Source organism: Callithrix jacchus, chromosome X (assembly GCF_049354715.1).
Source record: "Callithrix jacchus isolate 240 chromosome X, calJac240_pri, whole genome shotgun sequence".
NCBI classification, from domain to species: domain Eukaryota; kingdom Metazoa; phylum Chordata; class Mammalia; order Primates; family Cebidae; genus Callithrix; species Callithrix jacchus.
Window position 1 is genome coordinate 52483518 of NC_133524.1, and position 23395 is coordinate 52506912.

The window sequence follows — 23395 nt, forward strand, 5'->3', positions numbered from 1 at the left end:
ATAAGAAAACAGATTGCCCCAGAGCCAAACTTATTTTCCCATCAGCAAAAAATTATGATCTGTGATGGGATAACTCTCAGAGGGCTCTATAGGAATGAAATTAGCACAATCAATATCATATTATGAAAAGAGAAAGCATATATATATATATATATATATATATATATATATATATATATACTATTGCTCACACATTTGGCAGAAGTAAAAACAACATAATAATGCTCTGGGCCCTTGCCCCAATAGCAAGCATGAGAGTGCTGGGGCACCTGAAGGGGAAGAATATATTGTGGAACACATAAATCGGTGGCAGCTGCCCAACACGCATATGCTCACACTGTGGGCAGGATGCTGCTTCCCACTGCTATCACAAAGGAGGAGTTAGACCATCCAATGGCTACTTCACCTGCTGTCCTAATTATGGTACCATAAAGAGTAATGCAAATGTTTTCAAAGGTCCCTTCCCTACATCCCTATTCTAATCTGCAAGTAGTTCCCCTTCACAAACTACCATCTAAGTAATATTAAATAAAAATATAGAGGTATTGATGCTGACAATCAAGACAACACATTGGAAATTTCTTTAGGGAGGTGTTTAACAACTATAAAGGAGCATAAAAATATCTTCCTGGCTGGCATAGTGGGATATACCATAGTTGGGATCATGCCTGTAATCCCAACACTTTGGGATGTAATTCATCCAGAGGTGGGTGGATCACCTGAGGTCAGGAGTTCAAGACCAGCCTGGCCAACATGGTGAAACTAAAAATGCAAAAGTTCGCCAGGCATGGTGGCTGGCACCTGTAATCCCAGCTACTCAGGAGGCTGAGGCAGGAGAATCACTTGAACCTGGGACACAGAAGTTGCAGTGAGCTGAGATCACACCACTGCACTCCAGCCTGGGCAACAAGAGTGAAGCTCTGTCTGAAAAAAAAAAAATCCTATACATGCCTCATGAAAAGTATTTTATCCAAACAATTCAATGTGAAGCCCACAAAGTTATTCACATATCCTTTTGTCACACATATTTTATTCAAAACTTTAAAAGTGGGTCTCATCAGACATAGTGTTTTTTTTCCTTTTGGTTAATCCATGAAATTGAACAAAAGCACTTCAAAACCAGCAAGATATTTACACTACACATATCCTTTATACCTTAGTAGAAACAGGATAGGGGGAAAAAAGATCCAAGGAGAAGAAAGACAGGTCGTAACATGAAAACTGAATAATGGGAAGAACCATTGTTTACCCATCTTTCTTGCCCCAGAGTATATCATGCCAGTATGCCCCAGATTGGCCCCAAAATCACCTGGAGGATGATTGTTACTTTCCTAGAACTAGACCAAATCTCATTCTATTACTTTTTTTTGTCAAAATACTGGCTCTTGCTGCTTTTAATGACCATTCTTAATTGTATAGTTCCAAAAAAGTTCTAACCAAGCACCTGGCTAAAATCAATATTCACACATCTGAATCAATTCTGATCTCATCACGAGGATGAGAGTCTTAGATTTATTTTGCCTGTCATTTTAGGAACCCATGAACTCTTTTGCCTTTCTTCTGCCTCTCATATTGGTTCTTCTCTCTTTACTTCTTTTGAGGCAGCTCTTCTGGTAGATGGCAGGTCTGTACGGCACCAGGGCTGAGAGTCAAGTGGTTAAGGTCCTGCACTAGCGTATTCCAAGAGGATGGATTCTGCCCACTAGCACTCCTAGAAGTTTCCTCCCTATGGATCTGGCAGTAATGACATTTACATTTATTTTGATCTTTATCATATGAGGAAGAGATTTTTCCTTTCCTTTCATCCCTGTTAGGTGCCATGGGATTGAGGATGTTCTGTCTTATGTTCTTCAGGAATATCTTTTTCCTTTCAGGGCGTACTGACCTTTCCCACTGCCTCTCTTGTTGGGTCATCTCATCTTTGTATTGCAGTTGGGGCAGCCCCTCTGGTTGAGGGTTGAGGTAGCTACTACAAGGATCAGGGTTGAAGTCCATAAGGTCCAGGTTTTGCATTTCAGGGGAAGACGTTTGGGAGGTTGATGTAACTCTCTGGGACATTTTTTTGGTTGGAATCAGAGAGGAATCAGAACTTAAAGTTGGAGTAACTCTCCGTAGTGGATCTATTAAGTTATAGTCCCAGCTTGAAACTCTTTTTGGATCTTCAGGGCTGGACAGGAAATTGAAGTTTGATGTTCTCAAATTACTTGAAATTAGTGAGGAAAAGACTTCAGACAAAAGTTGTCAAACTGCAAAAAAGGTGGTGGAGGTAAAAGAAAGAGCAGGGAGAGACACAAAAACAGTTTCTATTTTATTATGGTGGAAAACGTCTCTACCCCAAATAGAAATTATACCAACAACAGTGAAGCATGTTAATGATTTAACATACAGTGAAAGTCATATTAAAGTGGCTTCCTTTGGGCTTGCTCCTCTCCTGAAAGTATGGAAGCCAAAGGTCTACTAGTTTTCTAATTATTATGCTGTATCTTGCAAATCTTATACCATTAGCTGCAATGAGTACACCTGACACCCAGGTCTTGGTTTCTTTATACCATTCTCTTATAAAACGAACCAGGGCTTCTGGGATAAATGGCTGATTATAGAAGACTGAGGAGACATGACATCTAAATATAATGTGGCATGCTAGAAAAACTGAGGAATTGTTACAGACTGGTGCCTACACAAATAACCCTTCAGTACACATCTAAGAATTGAGGGGATGTTTTCCAATCAGGATCATCAAAAAAGATTAACCCAAAATATACTCAGTGAGGCCTACCATATTTAGGGTAGTATTATGAAACAGCATCCTACATGCTATGTTGCAGCTAATCTGAACAACTTTCTGTTCATCGGATGCTCTATTCCCTTTCTGATTTTCATACCCTTACCCATGTTGTTCCCTCTGTGTAGAATGCTTTCCCTCTCCATCTGGCTAATTGCTGCTTATCTCCACCTTGCAGGTTACACTTATATTTCTCTAGGAGGCTTTGTCTGTCCTCTTGAAGTTAGGTTATTTCCTGTATGTGCAGACAAAGTCCATATAATTACCTTTCCCCTAATACAAAGCACTTATCACAGTTTCTTGTGATAAGCTTATTTTATGGAATATTTCCTAACAGAGTAGAGTTCTTGAGGGCAAGTGTCATACACATCTTTTCCTCTCTTGAATCCCAGTACCTAACATAATTTAGGATACAATTTTATATACCTAGAGTGATAGTTAAATATAGACATTAGTAAGGGGTAAAAATCAAGTATGCAACCATACATCAAATTCCTACTCACCCAACAAAGGTTAAATCTGGATGGAGTAGCATAGCTAATAAACTTTATATTTTTACTGTGTGGAACATGGGGATTCATTATAAATTCCACAAATAGGTCAATATTTTATTCAGTTTCAGAATGAGCTGACTGGAAGTGCAATCTAATTCCTGGTATTTCAGGGAGGTTTCCTTGCTCATAGTAGAATCCACATAGCAAATGTCAGGCCCTTGTTTTCCATTGAATGCCATTGTGTCTGAATATGGTGCCTGGAACTGTAGCCACAATTTTGGTAACACAAGGAGATCCTGGCTGAGGAGAAGCCTATTCAATAAGGACAGAAGCCCAAAAACACAGAATTTGTTACTTTACTATGTCATAGACCTATGAAATTAATCATGCCTTAAACCACCATACTCATGGACTTTTTGTTATATGAGATAATTTTTCATCATAGATTAAACCTATTTAGTCAGTTTTTCTGCTGTATAAAAAATGTGTCTTAACTAAGTTACCCCAGCTCTGTCAAAGGGTTAGTTTCTGGTCCTTTTTTGTCACCAGGGAAATATAGATCAGTTGTGTGCTGACCCTGGGGACCATCTGGGAGACTTTGACAAGCCTCAACCATCCCCTTTGGCTCCTCAATTAATTAATTAAACCCACGCAGGGTTGTCCCAGTTCCTACAATGTTCATTGAAAGGCTGGGATTCCACCGTTGGTACAGATGGCTACAAAATAAGCTATGAGGGTTAGCTCCATAACTTTGCAGCATATTGTTTTACCTCTTCTTAGTACAACTTACCAAAGGATAAAGTGAAGCATGTACATTGAAAGTATAAACAAAAAGAAAAGTACTGGTGAGGTAATGGAATACTGGCTGTCAGGGGTCTGGGAAGATGACACTGATCCGTAGCATTTGCTAGCTAATTTCTGTGGTATAAATACTTCCATCATCGCAGATTTCAAGTTGCTGACAATTTTGCAAGTGGTTTGAAAATTCCTAGCTATTTAGAGATCAGCTTTTGTGATTTCATATGATCTGGGTCCAGAACACCACTGAGTGCTGCTAAACTAAGCAAGATTTTCAAGGGTCTGGGTTCCCTTCATCTCACTGATGTGACTTACATAGGCCTGTGGTTAATGGCAGCTCCTAGCCTGTAACTAGGCTGTCTGAATCTTTGCATTTCCCATGCTGAAGAGAGCAGGGGCAGTAGAGATGGGTCTTGTAGTTTCACCTTCACAGAATGAATGAAATCGTAGGAGCCATGCTCAAGTCTCTAAGCAGGGCTCAAAACTTGTCTATGCCTCTCACTCCTCTTACCCCTCAGATATGTACAGTAAAACTGAGGCACCCAGAGCTATAGTAACTTGCCTAAAGTCAAACAGTAAATGATGGAGCTGGAAATTCCATTTCAGATCTTCCTATCCCCAAAGCCAGAACTCTTCATATCTGTGCCATGAGGCCTTTCCTAAGGAAACAGGTGCAAAAAATCAGAATATTTTACTGGCTTGTTCTGGAGGACCAGGACAAAGGCATGTTTGATTTAATGATATATCATGATATAAAGACTGAAGAGAATGAAAACTTCAGTTATAGTTCCTTTATTTAACAAGAGAAAATTATTATCCCTAGCAAGATTGTCATATAAAGGTTGAGGTTTGCTTATTTCCCTTTTAATCTTACCCCCTGGAAAAGATACTAAAACTAATTAAGCAAGCAAGTAATGTTGAAGAGGAAAAAGGATAGCAGTTAACTTCATACACTTCTGGTGAGATTGGAATGCAGGCTAAGAATATGCATTGCATCACAATTTCAGTGCAAAATCTGTAGGATCCAGACATATTACTCTTAAAATACATTTCATGAAATAATAGGACAGATATACAAACATTTCTAAACAATGATGTTTACCTTACCTATATTTGAAAAGGTGGAAAAGTGGAAACAAATACGCACTTGTAAGGGTTTAATTGCAATAATTAGGCTAATTCCATGCATGGAGTAATATACATTTTACATTCTTAAATATGTCTTAAAATATTCAGGCCACATCCAGTAAATGAAACTTGGCCTCTGTTAGAGTAGGTGTTAAGATCACAAAGAACTTAAGACTCCAATGTGTTGTTTTGGGGTCAGAGTATCTCACACATGCTTTTTTATGTTACTCCAAGCCTTCGAGAAGCTGATACTGAAGTTGGATTCAACCTGCACAAAGTTTATGAGGGGAAACAAGGAATACATTTATTGGATGAGAGCGAATGGCAGACTAAGGGAAGGTGGGTTTGAACTTGGGTCACTCAGATCTGGACTTGAGTGAGGAAGAGAGAGAAGTAAGGAATCAGGTGGGATGAAAGCATTTTAGATGGCAGAGCAGTTCTAAATAGAGTTTGGCAAGGTCATTGGGGAATCCTTGAGCCAAAGTTTGTCATCAACTTGTTTCTAGAAAAAATGGAGGAATAATAACTGGATTTAACCTCCCATCTGAAACAATACCCTCCCCGCGCCAAAAAAAAAAAAAAAAACCCAGACAAAATAGATAAAACCATGACTGGAAAGTCAGTGTACATCAGACAGAAAAAGACAATGATCCTGGAGAGAAAGGAAACAAAAAAGGTGGGACCAGCGATTGCCTCAACTTATTGCCTTGAGAGAACTTTCAGGCTTCTGCACATGGAGAGGGAACCCAGGTGGAGCCCAACGGACTCCTTGAGCTGAGTGTCTGAGGAGATCATGACAACTAGAGCTCAGAATGTACCAGAGAGAAAAACGTTGCAAAGGGAGAGAACTTCACGGCTCTTAAAAGAGTCTCTCTCAGGTATGCAACAGATTACTGTTCCGCACTTGCATGTTAGGTAACTTCCTGAGGGCAGAGAAAGAACCATCTCATAAGATTAGAGGGAAGAGTTGCTAGCACATGTATAGGGCTGGGAATAGTGCCTGTTCTCACCAGTCACGCTAGCAAACCTCAAGAGTCATAAGACATTTGGTAGACTACTCACAAGGGTATTTTATCTCAGTAGTGTGGCTTAATTTAGCCCCAGATTGAGCACTATGCTTTTTTCAGACATACAAAATTAGAGAATTCATCACCAGCAGATATGCACTACAAGAAATATTAAAGGAAGTCCTTCAAGCAGGAGGAAAATGACACCAGATGAAAATATAGAACCCTACAAAGGAATGAAGAGCACTGGAAATATTAACTGTATGGGGCAATGCATAAGATTTTATTACTATCTAAACTCTTTGAAAGAAATTTGTTCATGAAAAAACAATGTAGTATAGGGGTTTTCACATATGTAAAAGTAAAATGTATAAAAAGTAACACAAAAATTGGGAGGAAAGTAATGGAGTATACTGTAATACTCTGATAGTATAAATTAAGTTATATAATGTTACTTAAATATATACAATGGTAGATTAAAAGTATATTTTCACACCAAGAGCAAACACTAAAATAACAAAAGTTATTGCCAATAAGCCTACAAAGGACATAAAATGAAACGATAAAAATATACAAAAAAAGGTAGAATAAGGCAAAAGGGAACAAAGGGCAGATGGAAAGAATAGCCAGCAAAGTCAGCCATTACAAGGGTCCCTTGCCCCTTGGGAACAGTCCTACCTTAGTGTCTCTGCTACACTCAGTCACAGGCAAAAGGCAGCCTGCAAGATTTGTGGTCTAGTAAAAATATGGAAATGCATTTCAGAAAGTAGCAGCTGGTGCCCTCTGACAATTACATTCCCTGTAAGCAGGATTCTGAGCTGCACTTCCTACTGGTAGTCATACCTTTGCATCTGTTTAGAATTTTCTCCACATCCTGGCTAACTCCTCCTATCCCTTCAGTTCCGAGATTCATGACACTTCCTCAGGGGAGCTCATCTGACTTTCCCAAAGCCAAATGCTGACAAAGTACTCTTCATTCTGACAAAGGTAACGCTTACAAGTTTTTTGTAGTTGCTTGTACAACTATCTTTCCCTTATCCCCTAGACTGTGATTTTAAAATTGTGATACAAGTGCCCAGCTCAATGTGCTTGGAACTCAGAGCACACAAACTCCTGTTTGTGTGCATGACCTGTACTCGGTGCCTTCAGCATTGCTCCTCTAGATAGATACTACTGTTTCCTTATTCCTCACAGTCTTCAAGTATGTGCTCACATGTCACCTTCTCAATGAGGTGGATCCTGAACCTTCCATTTAAAACAGCATACCCACAATTAGCACTCACGATCCTTGCTCTACTTTCCCTGTAGCATGAATTGCCAACTACTTCACAGCATTATTTGTTGACTTAAATTTATTATTTTTGGCTGTCTCCCTCACAAGACTAGAAATTGACAAAAGGCAGGCATTTAAGAATGCTTAGTGCACTGGAGCATCCCCAGCTCCTAGGACAGTGACTGGCACACAGATGGCCCTCAATAAATGTTTGTATCTGGAAGGAATGAAGTGCCTAGCACAATGCTGAGGGAATTACAGCCTTTAATATTGCTGATTTCCCAGTTGAATGAAGCTGGAGAGGATAGGAGATAGTTAGTGACAGAACAGTGCAAGTTGCTGAATCACTGAGGAAGGAGTTGCTTGGATGTGGTCACCACCATCCACCTAGTTGCCTAGACCAGAACCCTAGTAGTCGTTCTTGATTGAGCAGGGGCCACCCTTATTAGTCAGATGGTCCACATCCAGCGTGGAGAAGAGGCAGGAGGAAGTGGCAGCTGGAATCCTTTGTAGCTTCCTCTATGCCACCTCATCAAGCCTCAAGTTTACTTTTTAAGTGCTTCAAATTCCCAGTCATCCCATGTTCAGTTGCCTGTTAATGATAACAGATATATTACCCCACTAAATATGAATGCAATTCCACTGCAATGTGATTATTTCCTTCTATTAAATGACTATCGAGAGTAATGGCAATGATTATTATTTCCAATCACCATGTGTTGCTTACAAGCAACTTGAATAAGAATTATTAGGTCCCTTGATTAGTGGTTTGTAGTTCTCCTTGAAGAGGTCCTTCACATCCCTTGTTAGTTGTATTCTCAGGTATTTTACTCTCTTTGTAGCAATGATAGACTGGATAAAGAAAATGTGGCACATATACATCATGGAATACTATGCAGCCATGAAATAGAATGAGTTAATGTCCTGAAGCTGGAAACCATCATTCTTAGCAAACTCACACAGAAAACCAAATACCGCATGTTCTCACTCATAAGTGGGTGTTGAACACTGAGAACACATGGACACAGGGAGGGGCACATCACACACTGGGGTCTGTTGGGGGTGGGGGCACTGAGGAAAGATAGCAGGGGGCGGGGAGATTTGGGATGAATAACACTAGGAGAAATACATAATGTAGTTGACTGGGGGATGGAGGCAGCAAACCACCATGGCATGTGTTTACCTATGTAACAGTCCTGCAAGATCTGCACATGTACCCCAGAACTTAAAGTATAATAATAAAAAAAATCTGGAAACAACAGATGCCGGAGAGGATGTGGAGAAATAGGAATGCTTTTACACTGTTGGTGGGAGTGTAAATTAGTTCAACCATTGTGGAAGACAGTGTGGCAATTCCTCAGGGATCTAGAATTAGAAATACCATTTGACCCAGCAATCCCATTACTGGGTATATACCCAAAAGATTATAAATCTTTCTATTATAAAGACACATGCACACGTATGTTCACTGAGGCACTGTTCACAATAACAAAGACCTGGAACCAACCCAAATGCCCATCAACGATAGAGTGGATAAAGAAAATGTGGCACATATATACCACGGAATACTATGCAGCCATAAAAAAGGATGAGTTCATGTCCTTTGCAGGGACATGGATGAAGCTGGAAACCATCATTCTCAGCAAACTCACATAAAAACAGAAAACCGTATGCTCTCACTCATAAGTGGGTGTTGAACACTGAGAACACATGGAAACAGGGAGGGGCACATCACACACTGGGGTCTGTTGGGGGGTGGGGGGACTGGGGAGAGATAGCAGGGGGCAGGGAGATTGGGGAGGGATAACATTAGGATAAATACGTAACGTAGGTGAGGGGGGGATGGTTGCAGCAAATCACCATAGCATGTGTATACCTATGTAACTATCCTGCACAATCTGCACATGTACCCCAGAACTTAAAGTATAAAAAAAAATGAAAAACAAAAGAATTCACAAGTAAAACGACAAAGTTTTACTCAGTAATATATCATGGAGTTTCATTATAAATTCTCTGAATGGAACCAGATCTAATTTTGGCTTATTTAAAGATAAATAGAAATACATGTTTTACATTATTGATATATGCAGTCTAAGACATAATACATAAATATTTAATTTTCTGCCAAATAGTATTTATTGTATCATATAAAATTTGCTTGGATAATCTTCAATGTCATTTTATGCCCTTACTTTGTTATAAAGTTGAAATATTTAGGGTGACATAATTACAAAGGCACACGAAAGGAAATAACCTAGAGACAAACACTATTAATATTTTGGCATATCTCTGTCCGGCCATTTTTCTGTATGTGTGGGAATGGACATATATATGCATATTTTAAAACATTAAAATTGGCTGGGCGCGGTGGCTCACGCCTGTAATCCCAGCACTTTGGGAGGCCGAGGCCGGTGGATCACGAGGTCAAGAGATGGAGACCATCCTTGCCAACATGGTGACACCCCATCTCTACTAAAAAAGTACACAAAATTAGCCGAGCGTGGTGGCATGTGCCTGTAATCCCAGCTACTCGGGAGTCTGAGGCAGGAGAATTGCTTGAAACCAGAAAAACGGAAGTTTCAGTGAGCCAGGATCGCGCCACTGCGCTCCAGCCTGGCGATACAGCGAGACTGTCTCAAAACAAAACAAAACAAAACAAAACAAAACAAAACAAAACAAAAAAACAAAAAAAACCCAGACATTAAAAGTATACTTTGTATGCAATTTTTGCCCAGCATGTTTTGTAAACTTGTTTTTCTCTTAAAATACAACTGTAAAAGCAAATATTGAGAAAGAGACATCTAGAAAACAGTAATAAAAATATCTGGCAATATAAATCTCACTTTAAAAATCTATGTGAAATAAATCGAGGTGCTGGCTATTTGAAAAGACATGATTTTTGTGTATCAGTGTTATTATTTGTCCAGAAAGTCAAGAGAAATCAGTGGGAAAATATCTTAGAACAAAATACTGAGAAACTCTTAAGTAAAATCTGTAGTGCTTAATAGCAGAAAGTGATAAAACTTTACTTACCATTCTGAAAAATAACTTAAATGAAGAGACTTTCAGGATAGCTTGTAGTGAGGCTAGTGGTTGACTGGGACAGCGATAAGGGATCACAGTTATAAATCCCCAGTATTCACTGACATCACGGATCTACCTCATAATTGCAAGGCTGTGTTGCCATGGCACATTATGGGTGCCATTTGGTACTTCATCAGAACCACATCAGATCATGCCTCTTCAATCCTAATGCTTCTGCTTGGCATCCGCAAGGTGAAGAATTAAATTATAGTACACGAGAAGTGGTTAGAGGCATCCTTATTCCCAAACACTATTGGCAGAGACCAGGCACATGATTTTATCAGGTGAACCATAAATTATATTTCAACCATTACCACTCCTGAGGCAATATAAGCTTTTGTAATACAGGGATCTTTGTTTTGTGAACTGCTGTATCTTAAATATTCAGAATATTGTCTGGCATGTCATAGGCACTTAATAAATTCATGTAGATTAGATGAATGGGTCTGTCTGCCACAGAGCTATGAGCCCCTCTAGGACAAGGACCTGGTCTTTGGAAACTGATCATTCAGGATACTACCCAAATCTTGCTACATACCACTGAATGTTGAATTAATCATTTAATTAATTCCCAACTTCAGTCATTAAGGACCACCTTCAGAGTTATTACTTTCTCTGCATTCTACCTGTGACTTGATAACTTTACTTAAATAAAAAGTGTCACTTGGTAAAAGGAAACAATAAAAACAACAAACTCCCAAACAAACAACAAAAATCTAATTAAAATTAAGTATAGCAGGCCAGGTGCGGTGGCTTAAGCCTGTAATCCCAGCACTTTGGGAGACCAAGGCGGGGGGATCTTGAGGTCAAGAGATCAAGACCATCCTGGCCAACATGGTGAAACCCCATCTCTACTAACAATATGAAAAATTAGCTGGGTGTAGTGGTACACGCTTGTAGTCCTGGCTACTCGGGAGGCTGAGGCAGAAGAATCACTTGAACCAGGAGGTGGAGGTTGCAGTGAGCCGAGACTGCCCCACTGCACTCCAGCCTGGTGTCAGAGCGAGATTCTGTCTCAAAAATAATAAAAATAATAAAAATTACAGCAAAATCAAAATTATATGATAATATTTTTTTAAAAGTAAGGCTCAGATTTGCTATGGTCTGAATGTTTCTGTCTCTCTCCATATTTATATTCTGAAATCCTAAGCCCCAAGGTGATGGCATTAGCAGATGGGGAGTTTTGTGAGCTGATTAGATTTTGAAATCTCATGCATGAGAGCTTTGCCCTTGTGACCTAACCACCTCCCCAAAAAGGTGTGCCTTCATAAAGTAAGACTGAGGGAGTACATTTTCCCCTTCTACTATGTCAGGACACAGTACAGCATCATCTGTGAATGAGGCAGTGAGCCCTCATCAAACACCAAATCTGCCAACACCTTGATCTTCAACTTTCCAGCATCTAGAACTGTGAGAAACACATTTCTGTTGTTTATAAACCATCCAGTTTATGGTATTTTGTTACAGCATCCCAAGTAGAATAAAACAATAAGTAATAGTAGAATTTTATAATTTTTACAAATTCATAGGGACAGAAGGTAGAGTGGTGGCTGTCAGAGCCTGGGAGGAGGAAGCAACGGGCAGTTGTTTTTTTTAATGAGTATAGGTTTAATGAGTTTGTTATGCAGGAGAAAAAGAGTTTTGGAAATTGGTCACACAACAATGTGAATGTATGTAACAGTACTGAACTGTACACTTTAAAACGGTTATGATGGTAAATTTCGTTGTGTGTATTTTGCCAGAATTAAAAATGAAACAAAAAAAATTAAAGTTTTTGAAGCAAAAATTTGCATAATTTTATGCACTTTCTGTTTCTACCACCACAGATGAGAATACAGAGACCCAGAGAAGTTACGTAACTTTCTCAGGGTCACACAGCTAGTGTGGGAGGACCAGGACTCGAACCCAAGTCTATCTGATACTAAAGCCTACATAGAGTATACTGCAGGCAGTCCTCAACTTTATTATTACTAGTTGATTCCCTTGGCTCCTTCCTCCTTTTTCTCACTGATCTAGCTCTCCTTGGTTCTCAGACTATCTCCTCTTAACCCTTTCAACAGCTTCTCATCCTAGAGACCATTTTGCTGATCCTCTGGCCCATTGCCTACACATCTGATGCTGAGGCCTACTAGAATAGAGGGAAGATCACTTTTAAATATTTTGAGAGCATAAAACAATTATTGTGTATACCTTCCTAAGGACTCTTAAGAAGTGAACATCTTGAAGAGAGCTCTTAGTTACAGAGCTGTTTTTTGGAAGTGAGATTTCAGAAAGGAACCTTAGGGACAGACAGAAATCGTCCTCCTTGTGCAAAGGGCAGAGAAAGGGCATGGAGGAATTAAAAGTTGCTGTGGAGGGAAGGAGCTGAGACTAATCTGTTTATCAGTAGGAAATATAGAGAAAAAAAGAGACTGACTTGTTTATCAATAGGAAATACAGGGGGAAAAAAAGAGAAGGCCAGGTTCATGGTGGGCAACCATAAAATGTCCTTAGGATCTAACCAAAAGGAGATGTGGTAAATTGTGGGAATCCATATAATAAGGAAATTTCCTTCTGAATTGAAACTGTGACCAAGAAATTTACCTCTGGGTTCACAAAAATCTTTCCCCTGTTTTCAGAAGCTAAGTAGCTAGATGAAGGAAGGAGTGATTTAAGCAGAGATTTGGTCCAAGGTATAATGTGCTGGTAACTGAAACTAAGGAATACAATGAGCAGTGAGAGGATAAAGTAAGGGAACTAGTGTTCTCTGCCACTCTCATTCTACTGTGTCAGATAATTTACATGTGTTATGCCGTGAAATCTTTAGAGCCGATCTGCAAGGCAGTTACCCCACATGACAGGTAAGAAAATTGTTTCAGAGTGAATGAATGTCTTGCCACAGGTCACACACATTAAAAATGGCAGAGATTAGGATGTTACATCTCGTTGTTTGTTCCCCAAAGAAAAAGTTTTGGGGAAGTCCTGGATTCTAGAGTAGAAATTTTACAATTGCAGAGCAGTGTGGTTCCATAGAATAAGATCGTAGAGCAACCACAGGACTGACCCAGTACGTATACAGAGTTTTTAAACCTCACATAATTATGTTCCAGGCCACAGCTCCCCAAATTCTTGATTCTGAAGCAAACTATGTAAATGAGTGGACCACAGGAAGAACCTGTGTTCCTACAAAGAGTGAGATGGCGACTAAGATCAGTATATGGTCACTTTATAGAATTATCTTCTGTCCTAAAATCTTCTGATAAGCTGCAGATACTGAGAAAAAGCTGACTTGGGTCACAATCATGTGTCAGAGCAGCCAGGGATGCTTTTTCATTCAGGGAGACCACACTGTGATTTAGGACAAGTCAATTAATATTCCTGAGTGTCAGTTCTATAAAACATGGATACTTTTATCTACTGCCAGGAGTATTGTTAGGGAATGGAGATAATAGTAAACTAAGTGTTTTCAACTTCAGGAACTTTATTTCCTTTATTCCAGTGTTATCGTGTAAATAACTGCATGGATCTGTATTCCAAAAAAAAACTTACACAACACCAAAAAACAAGTAATGCTCATCTTGAGCATCATCTCAGTGTTTTGAAAAACATGTAATATGAAATTTAAAGATTTTTCCCAGAGAACATGATTTTTGGCAGCAGCTATGGAAAATGAGGGATAAGACAAGAAGCCATCATTGTCTAGCATTTTCACCACTTCTGTAAGAAGCTCTTCAGCCTGCTTTAAAGTTGTAATTTTTTATTGTCCTATTTGGCTTTTAATGGTATACCCCGAGAAAAGGGGGATTGGCTAGTGGCATACTTTCAAGATCCTTCTTAAAGAAAATCCCTGTGATGAGAGTTGGCAAATTAGTCCTTCTGAACATCTTCCACAGAATATATTACATCTCTCTCCAGTGATATATCATAGTCTGAAATTTTCTATACTAGTAATAATAGCAATAGTACTGACCAAAAGTATTATGATGTTTACTCTTTGCAAACAACTGGGCTAAGTACCTCATATGTGATTTCATCTACTCCACACAGACACCGAGGCAGTGTGTTCTATTGAACCCACCAAAAACAGAGGCAGTACATATTGTAACTAATCCCATTTTATAGATGATGAAATTGAAGTTCATAAAAGGGTAAGCCACCAACACATCATGTATACAGAACCTGGAAAACCTAGAATTGGCATTCAATTTGTGGCAAGTCAACCTTTCATCTCTTCAGTTTCTTCTCTGTAAAATGAGAAAAACATTATCTATGTGCCTGAAATGTTTTGGACTTTTACTGGAGTAGCACATAATCAAGTGCCTGGAACACACGTGCTCAATTAAGGTTTAGATTAACAACAATAGTGAGGATTAAGGTTTCTGTGTACCCAGCATCTAATATGAAACGGAAGCTCAAGATGATAGCTGATTCCATCAATGAACAGCCAAATTGCACTTACCGTACAAGAGCAATGACAGCTGTTTTCATATTGTTATTCAACAAAATATTGCAATGTGGACCTAGCTCCATTAATTTTTTATCGTTTATTTCTTTTTTTAGTTTTTTAAATTATACTTTAAGTTCTCGGGTACATGTGCGGATCATGCAGCCTTGTTATATACACATGCCATGGTAGTGGTTTGCTGCATCCATTGCCTCGTCATCTACATTAGGTATTTCTCCTAATGCTATCCCTCCCCAATCCCCCCTAGCAAAGACTTGGAATCAACCCAAATGCCCATCATTCATAGACTGGACAAAGAAAATGTGGCACATATACACCATAGAATACTATGCAGCCATAAAAAGGATGAGTAACATCTGTAAAAAGGATGAGTTCACGTCCTTTGCAGGGACATGGATGAAACTGCAAACCATCATTCTCATCTCCATTAATTTTTTAAAAGACAAAATAGTGGAAAATGGTGCTTGGTTAATAACAGGGAAAGGATTATGATGGGAGCTTCTGTGGTGCTTATATTGTGCTACATCATGGTGTGAATATTGGTTCTGAGAAACAAATAGAAAATTAATGTTTAGCATTGCAATGTAACACATGACATGGAAGAGCGTGAATAGTGTTCCTTAACTTGGTAAAAATCTAACCTGTGTCTTAACTTTCAGAACTATTTTCAAAAAGCATCATAAAAGTTACACTGTAAGGTTAAGAAGATAATGGGAACAGGATTTGGGGGCACAAAGGGTAGTGCCTACCACATAGTTGGAGCTCCATATAATATGGCCACTAGTTCACTTAATCATACCTTGCAGCTTTCCCGAAAGTAACAGAGGGTGGTAAGATATCCTTCTCTTGTTCCATACAAATCATCAGTCTGGGGGAGAGAATAGTTTACTTGGTAAATGATGGTGTGCTTTGAAGACTTGGCACCGCAAGGCAATTCCCACAGAGAGGTGATAAGCTTTCCATCGTCAGCAAGAAGCTTCACAAAGTTCACAGGTTTCCAAGATGAAGAGGATAAATAACATACAAGAGTATATTTTGCCTTCAAGTCTGAGGTCAGGAAAGTGCCTGTATTTCCTGTCCCGCAGCAAAAGCCTCAAGTAACATCTGTACAATGAACATGTTGTTGGATAGATACACCCTTACTAAGCAAAACAGTAGAGTCATTACAACCACGTGGTCAGAAATGGGTATCATATTCTGAGGAATCCAGTTTGGAAGAAAAATAGCTTCTTTTTACAACTTAGGCTATTCATTTCAGGACTAATTTTAGCAATCAGCAGTTGTGTTTATAGATTTCCCAAACTACAAGAGAGTTCTAACAAGGCCTTTAGCTTCTAAACTTCAGTTTTGTTTTCCTGGGACTTCTTTTGGGGGGGTATTTTTTTCATTACATGTAACCCTAAATTTTAGTAATACAACTTGATGAATTTTACACAATGAACCATGCACAAAACCATTATTCACACTATAATACAGAGTACTACCGGTAACACCGAAGCTCCCATAATAATCCTTTCCCAATCATTAACCCAGCAAAAGTTATCACAATTTTGACTTCTTAAAAATTAATAGATTACATTTTTAGGGAAGTTTTAGGTTTACATAAAAATTGCACGGGAAGCACAGATAGTTCCCTTAAGCCCTTCCCCTCAGTTTCCCCTATTATTAATGTAGAACATTTACTAGAATTAATAAACCAACATTGACATTATTATTGACTAAAGTCCAAAATTTACATTAAAGTTCACTATTTGTGTTGTACAGTCCCACAAATTTTAATAAATGCATAAAGTAATGTAATGTAATTACCATTGTAATATCATACTGCAAGGTTGAGTTTCACGACCTTTAATATCCCCTGTTTTCCACTATTAATATCACCAAAGAAGCCTCCATAACAATCCTTTCCCAATCATTAACTCAACTTAAAAGAATAGTTTGCTTGTGTTTTTGTAACATTCTGTGAATAGAATAGCACTATATGTAAGCTTTTCATGCCTGGCTTCTTTCTCTCTATCTTATGTTTGTGAAAGTCAACTATGCTGTTATGGATAGAAGTAGTTTAACATTTTTTATTTCTGTCCAACAATTCATTGTTTGAATACTCAACAATTTTATTATCAATTCTAAAGTTGATGTACGTTTGGATTATTTCCTGTTTTTGATGTTATGAATCAATGCTATTAATATTCCTGTCCATGTCTCATGTAAACCTATGCACATACCTGTTAGGTACAGTAATTTAATATCATCAGCAGGTTCTTGGAAACTCTGACTTTAAGTAAAGCAACATATAACAAAACCGATGTTTTTCTCATAAATACTATAACAAAATGATTTTGAAGGAAATTACATTATTTGGGGACCTACTGTACATTTTTGCATAAAGTCAAAATTTCCAAGAACCCATCCAACTACATTGAGGACTTGTGCTGTATAAGCTAAGGAGTGGCATTGCTTTAATAGGGGATGCAGCTTTAAATGCTTAGCTTTAGATATTACAAGGAAACAGTTGGCAAAAGCGGTTGAAACAAACTATGTTCCAGAAGCAGTCTGGGAGTGCCCTCCAGCTGCAGTTGCTTCAGATCCTTGTCAACAGTAGATTTTTTCCCCTCTTCCTCCCTCTCAATTTAACCATTATAGTGAGCATGTAGTAGTATCTTATTGTGGTTTTAATTGTATTTCCCTGATAACTAAAAATGTTGAACACTTAGTGAACACATATTCATATTTATTTTCTACTTGGTTATTGTTTATGTGTGTGAAATGGCTTTCCAAGCCTTTTGCCTATTCTTATTAGATTGTCTGCCTTTTTGTTTGTTTGTGTTTTAGTCATTTATGGAAGTTCCTTAGATATTCTCCATGAGTCCTTCTTTGGATATATGTATTAGAACTAGCATATTCCCATTCCATGGCTAGTTTTTTTCATCTTCTGGGTGGTGCCTTAGGTATGAACAGAGGATCTTAATTTTAATCAATTAGATATTATCAATTTTTTATTCTTAGTGCTCATCATGTCCTGTTTTTTTTTAAAAAAAAACTATGCCTACTCTGAAGTCATAAGAATATTTTCCCGTTATTACTAGCTTGTTTTAGCTTTCATATTTTGACAAATTTTGATCAAAAGACCCATCAGGAATTGATTTTCATGGCTGATATGACCAAAAGCGCAAGATTTAATTTCCATGCGATATCCAATGATCAAGAATTATTCTTTGTTCTCTTAATTGCAATAGCTCCATAAATCAGGTGATTTTATATGGTTTGGACTATTTCTTGAGTCTCTATTCTGTTCCATTGGTTTATTTTTACTATCCTAGTGTCAACACATCACTGTAGTAATTACTAGTGTTTTATAATGAGTGTTGATTTTAGTACTATAAGTTCTTTACCTGTGCTCTTCTTCAGCTTGGCTATTTGTGGTCCATTGAATTTCTGTGTAAATTTTATTCTTAAAGTCAAAAAACTTGAAAATAATCTCTGCATCTTAAAAACGTCCAGTGCAATATACTGATTCAAGGGGATCCACAGAACAGCAAATACACATGAACCTCATCATTTAGAAAGCTTCTTTCATGAAGGACATAGATCAGTTTCTGGTACATTCTCTAGTATTGCTGGTGACACAATCTTGGCACCTAAATGTCCAAGGACCCTGTGCAACAATGGTGTGCCACAATTTCTCAGGTGTTGCTAATGATATCCCTGCTCCTAAAACTTGGGAAGTAGAGCGATTTTTTGTTCCTTTCATAAATGTTACAGATGTGTAGGTCTGAACAGGTGTGAATGTGTGAATGTTTGCAGTGGTCCCAGGATTCCCCTACTAAAGGGGGCTGCAGGGGGTCAGGACCCTTGGCAGCATTTTCTGGCAGTTGCCTGACCAAGTATATCTCACTGGACTCCAAATTCAGTATGATTTCCATTGTACTTGTAGATTTGATGAGATTGATTATTCTTCATTATTTTCTTTACCAATGCTGAATATTTATAATTTAATGATAACAAATGAATTCATGATAACAAATAGGATGACTTTCTATCTCAGCTCGTACACTAAAAAACATGTGAATTTTGTCTGTTTGACTAGTACTTTCATTCCTGGTGAGGTTCAGCAAGAGATAAAGCTCCTGAGCATTAGTGACTACCTCCTACCTTGTGGTGTAATTACAAAAATGAAATAAATTATAGTAACAATAGTAGCAAAACTAATAATAAAATAATACTGTTGTTTGGCTGAGTTGTGTATACTCAAAATTCACATGTTGAAGTCTTAACCCCTAGAACCTCAGAATGTGACTGTCTTTGAAGAAGTAATTAAGTCGAATTTGGTAACTGGCGTGGGCCCTAATGCAATATGCCTAGTGTCCTTACAAGAGGAAATTGGGACACAGACATGTACAGAGGCAAAACTATGATTAAGACACAGGGAGAAGACAGTCATCTACAAGGCAAGGAGAGAGGCTTTGGAAGAAAGCAACTGTGCTGACACCTTTATCTCAGACTTTTAGCCTCTAGAATTGTGAGAAAATGCATTTCTGTTGTTTAAGTCACCCAGTTGGTGGTATTTTTTTATGGCAGCCTTAACGAATGAATAGAAATACTTTCAGTGCCTTTGAGGAGGTATTATCATATCTATTTTGTGTGCTAGCACTCCTCTTCCTCCTACTAATATAATGACCATATAATCGTGCCTGTATCTAAGCAACTGAACAGTGATGAGAAAACCTTAAAATCTTCTAAATTATTTTACCTTAAATCCATGACCATAAGGGCATAGCTTTTCACTTTCACTCTCAATCTACCTCCACTACTACAATACTGCCCCACAATGCTAGAACTCCTCCTCCATTTGAATAACCTCCCCTAATAATTTATTCAGAGGACAGAAGAAATCTGTTGGGAATTCTCAGAGCTTCCAAAAACCAGTCTTCCCATGCCTGCTCTGGCATTCCCTGCCACACTTCTGCATACAGTGCTCCCAATGGAAGCCAGTGCCCTCACCTCAGTTCAAGATCCCATGTCTCTCACTTTCTCAGGAGCTTTGCTCCTGAAATGATCACTCCTGCTCCTGAACCATCAATGCCTCCCTCTATATTGGATCATTCCCCAAGATAAGGAGAAGAAACTTCAACCCCTTCTCATATGTCCTTCTGCAGCTACTGACACACTTATTTGTTTCCCTTCAAAGCAAGAACTGCCTCATTGTGCTGAGACCATTCTGTATTCAACCTACTTCAATAAAGCTGATTCTCAAAATTATGTAGAAAGGCAAAGGAACTAAAATACCAAAAACAATTTTGAAGAAGACCAATGATGAAGAATTCACTCTACCTGATTTTAAGACTCACTATAATCCTACAGTAATCAAGAGAATGTGGAATTAGCCAGGTGTGGTAGTGCTTGCCTGTAGTTCCAGCTACTCAGGAAACTAAGGTAGGAGTATCACTTAAGCCCAGGAATTGAGGCTGCAGTGAGCTATGATCATGCCACTGCACTCCAGCCTGTGTGACAGAGAGAGATACCCATCTCTTAAAAAGAAATGTAGCATTGGCAAAAAAAAAGTCCATTACTGAGTATCTACCCAAAGGATTATAAATGGTTCTATTATAAAGACACATGCACACGTATGTTCATCGCAGCACTGTTTACAATAGCAAAGACCTGGAACCAACCCAAATGCCCATTAATGATACACTGGACAAGGAAAATGTGGCACATATACACCATGGGATACTATGTAGCCATAAAAAAACAATGAGTTCGTGTCCTTTGTAGGGACATGGATGAAACTGGAAACCTTCATTCTCAGCAAACGGACACAAGAACAGAAAATTAAACACCACATGTTCTCACTCATAGGCAGGTGTTCTCACTCATAGGCATGAGAACACATGGACACAGGGAGGGAAGCATCACACACCAGGATCCGTTGCTGGGGCTAGGGGAAGGACAGTGGGGGATGCAGAGTTTGAGGAGGGATGACATGCGGAGAAATGCCAGACATAGGTGACGGGGGGATGGAGGTGGCAAACCATCTTGCCATGTAAGTACCTACGCAACAACCCTGCATGATCTGCACATGTACCCCAGAACCCAAAGTACAGTAAAAAAAATTTTTTTTAAGTCAGTGAAGAGAGTCTAGCAATAGACTCATTAACTCAAGTGATTTTCAACCAAGGTGTAAAGGCAATGGGGAAAGACAATCTTTTTCACAGATACTTTTGGGGTGTTGGATTTCACAAGAACAAGAAATGAACCTTAACTTATAATCCATGCCACATACAAAAATGAACCTAATTTGGACCATGGAGCTAAAGTTGTCACCAAAAGTAATAAAACTTCTTGAACAAAATATATATTTGTGGCCTTTAGTGAGTATAAATTTGTGTTCACCTGAATCCTCAGAATGTGACCTTATTTGGAAATAGGATCTTTGCAGAAGTAATTAGTTATGTTAGGATGAGGTCATGCTAGATTAAGGTGGGCCCTAAAACCAATGAGTGGTGCTCTTATAAGAAGAGAATAGAACACAGAAGAACACAAAACTCCATCTGAAAATGGTGGCAGAAATTGGAGCAAGAATTTCCACCAGAAGCTAGACAAGAGAAATTGAACATATTTTCCCTCAGAGCCTCCAAAAGGAACCAACTTTGCTAACACCTTGATTTTGGACCTTTGGTGTCTGGAAGTATAGAGAATATATTTCTGTTGCTTTAAGCCACCAGATTAATGGTAATTTGTTATGACAACCCTAGAAAATTAACATGGTTAGGCAAAGATTTGTTACAAGACACCAAAAACACAATCTATGTGAGAAATACTGATACACTGAACTTCAACATTAAAATATTTGAAGTTCAACATTAAAAAGACATGATAAAGAGAAAGACAAGACAAGCCACATAGAAGAAAATAAGTGCAAAACACATATCTGATAAAGTACTTGTTTTCAGAGTATACAAAGAACACTCAAATATCAATAATAAGAAATCACCTGAAAGGAGAGAGAAGATGGCGCTGTAGGACCAACTCAGGATTGCAGCTCCCAGTGAAAATGTAGATGGTGAGTGGACGCCGCATTTCCAGACAGATCCTTATTCCCCACAGACCAGGAGATTCCCAGGTGTAGGAGCCCCACGGGCCACCAGCATGGCTGTTTGGGCCAGCGTGGCTGTTTGGGCCGGGGCTGCAGTGCAGCGGCACTCCATACAAAATACACTGCTTTGGTTGCCCTATTAAACTGGCAATTGGAGATTTTGGAAGGCAGATTAGCACATTCATCTGATTAAAGAGGACTTAAACAGAAAGCCAGGCCAGGAGATTCCCAGGCAGCAACATGGTTTGAGCCTGTGCAGTGGGTCACTGCATGGGAAATCATACAGATCCCGGTGCCCTTGGAGCAGGTGACTGGAACATCTGGGAGAGAGTCAACCATTCAACTTAAAAAAAAAAAGGGCTCTGAGGCAGGGAGCCAGGTGATCAGGCTCAGTGGGTCCCACCCCAACAAAAACAAACAAAACAGCAATTGGAAACACTTGGGGTTGAGAGTTTCATGGCAAGCACAACTGAACCCAGGACGGTGCAGCTCAGAGGGGGAGGGGCATCCGCCATCACCGAGGCACTCGACCCCTACGGAGGTACACTGCCATTGGTGATGCAGCCTGCCATTGCTGAGGCAACCCCCTGTTGCCGAGGCAACCTGCCATAAAAGAGAGAGTCTGCCACTACAGAGGTGGGGCATCATCACCATGGCAGCTCTAACCACACCCATATAAACAGGAATACAGGGAATTACACATGGCAGCAGGGTGGAGCCCACGGTAACAGGGCAGAGCCCACAGAAACAGGGCAGAGCCCACGACAGCTCAGCATAGCCACTACAGGCAGGCAGTGATTAGACTGCCTCCTTGCTGGGCAGGACAGTGCAACGGATACTCACAAATAAAGCCCTAACTTCCTGGGACAGAGCACCTGAGGAAAAAAACGGGGCTTTATGAGTTCTGCTGCAGCAGACTTAAACATACCTGCCTAGCAGCCCTGAATGAACAATGGAGCTCACAGTTCAGCACTTGAGTGTCTATAAAGTACAGACTGTCACCTCAAGTATAAAGTATAGACAGTCTCCTCAAGCAGCCCTGACCCCCATATATCCAAAGAGTCACCTCACAAAGGACTGATCAGACTGACATTTGGCAGGCATAATTCAGGGAAAAGGTAGCAGAAGAAACTGGTAGCATCCCTCACTGTTCCGCAGCTGCTACAGGTGTACCCCAGGCAAGCAGGGCCTGGAGTGGACCTCAGTAGTCCTACAGCAGAGGGGCCAGACTGTTAGAAGGAAAACTAAGAAACAGAAATACTTCATCATCAACAATCTGGACGTTCACT

General features: G+C 39.3%; 1 long non-coding RNA gene across 1 annotated transcript; it reads right to left on the bottom strand.

Moving 5' to 3' along the window:
* Positions 1–1362: 1362 nt before the first annotated feature.
* Positions 1363–10581, bottom strand: LOC144581018 (uncharacterized). The gene is made up of 3 exons (XR_013531505.1): positions 10516–10581; positions 4637–4733; positions 1363–2246 (listed from the first exon to the last, which is right to left on the bottom strand). It is a non-coding gene; the product is annotated as an uncharacterized LOC144581018 (long non-coding RNA).
* Positions 10582–23395: the final 12814 nt, after the last annotated feature.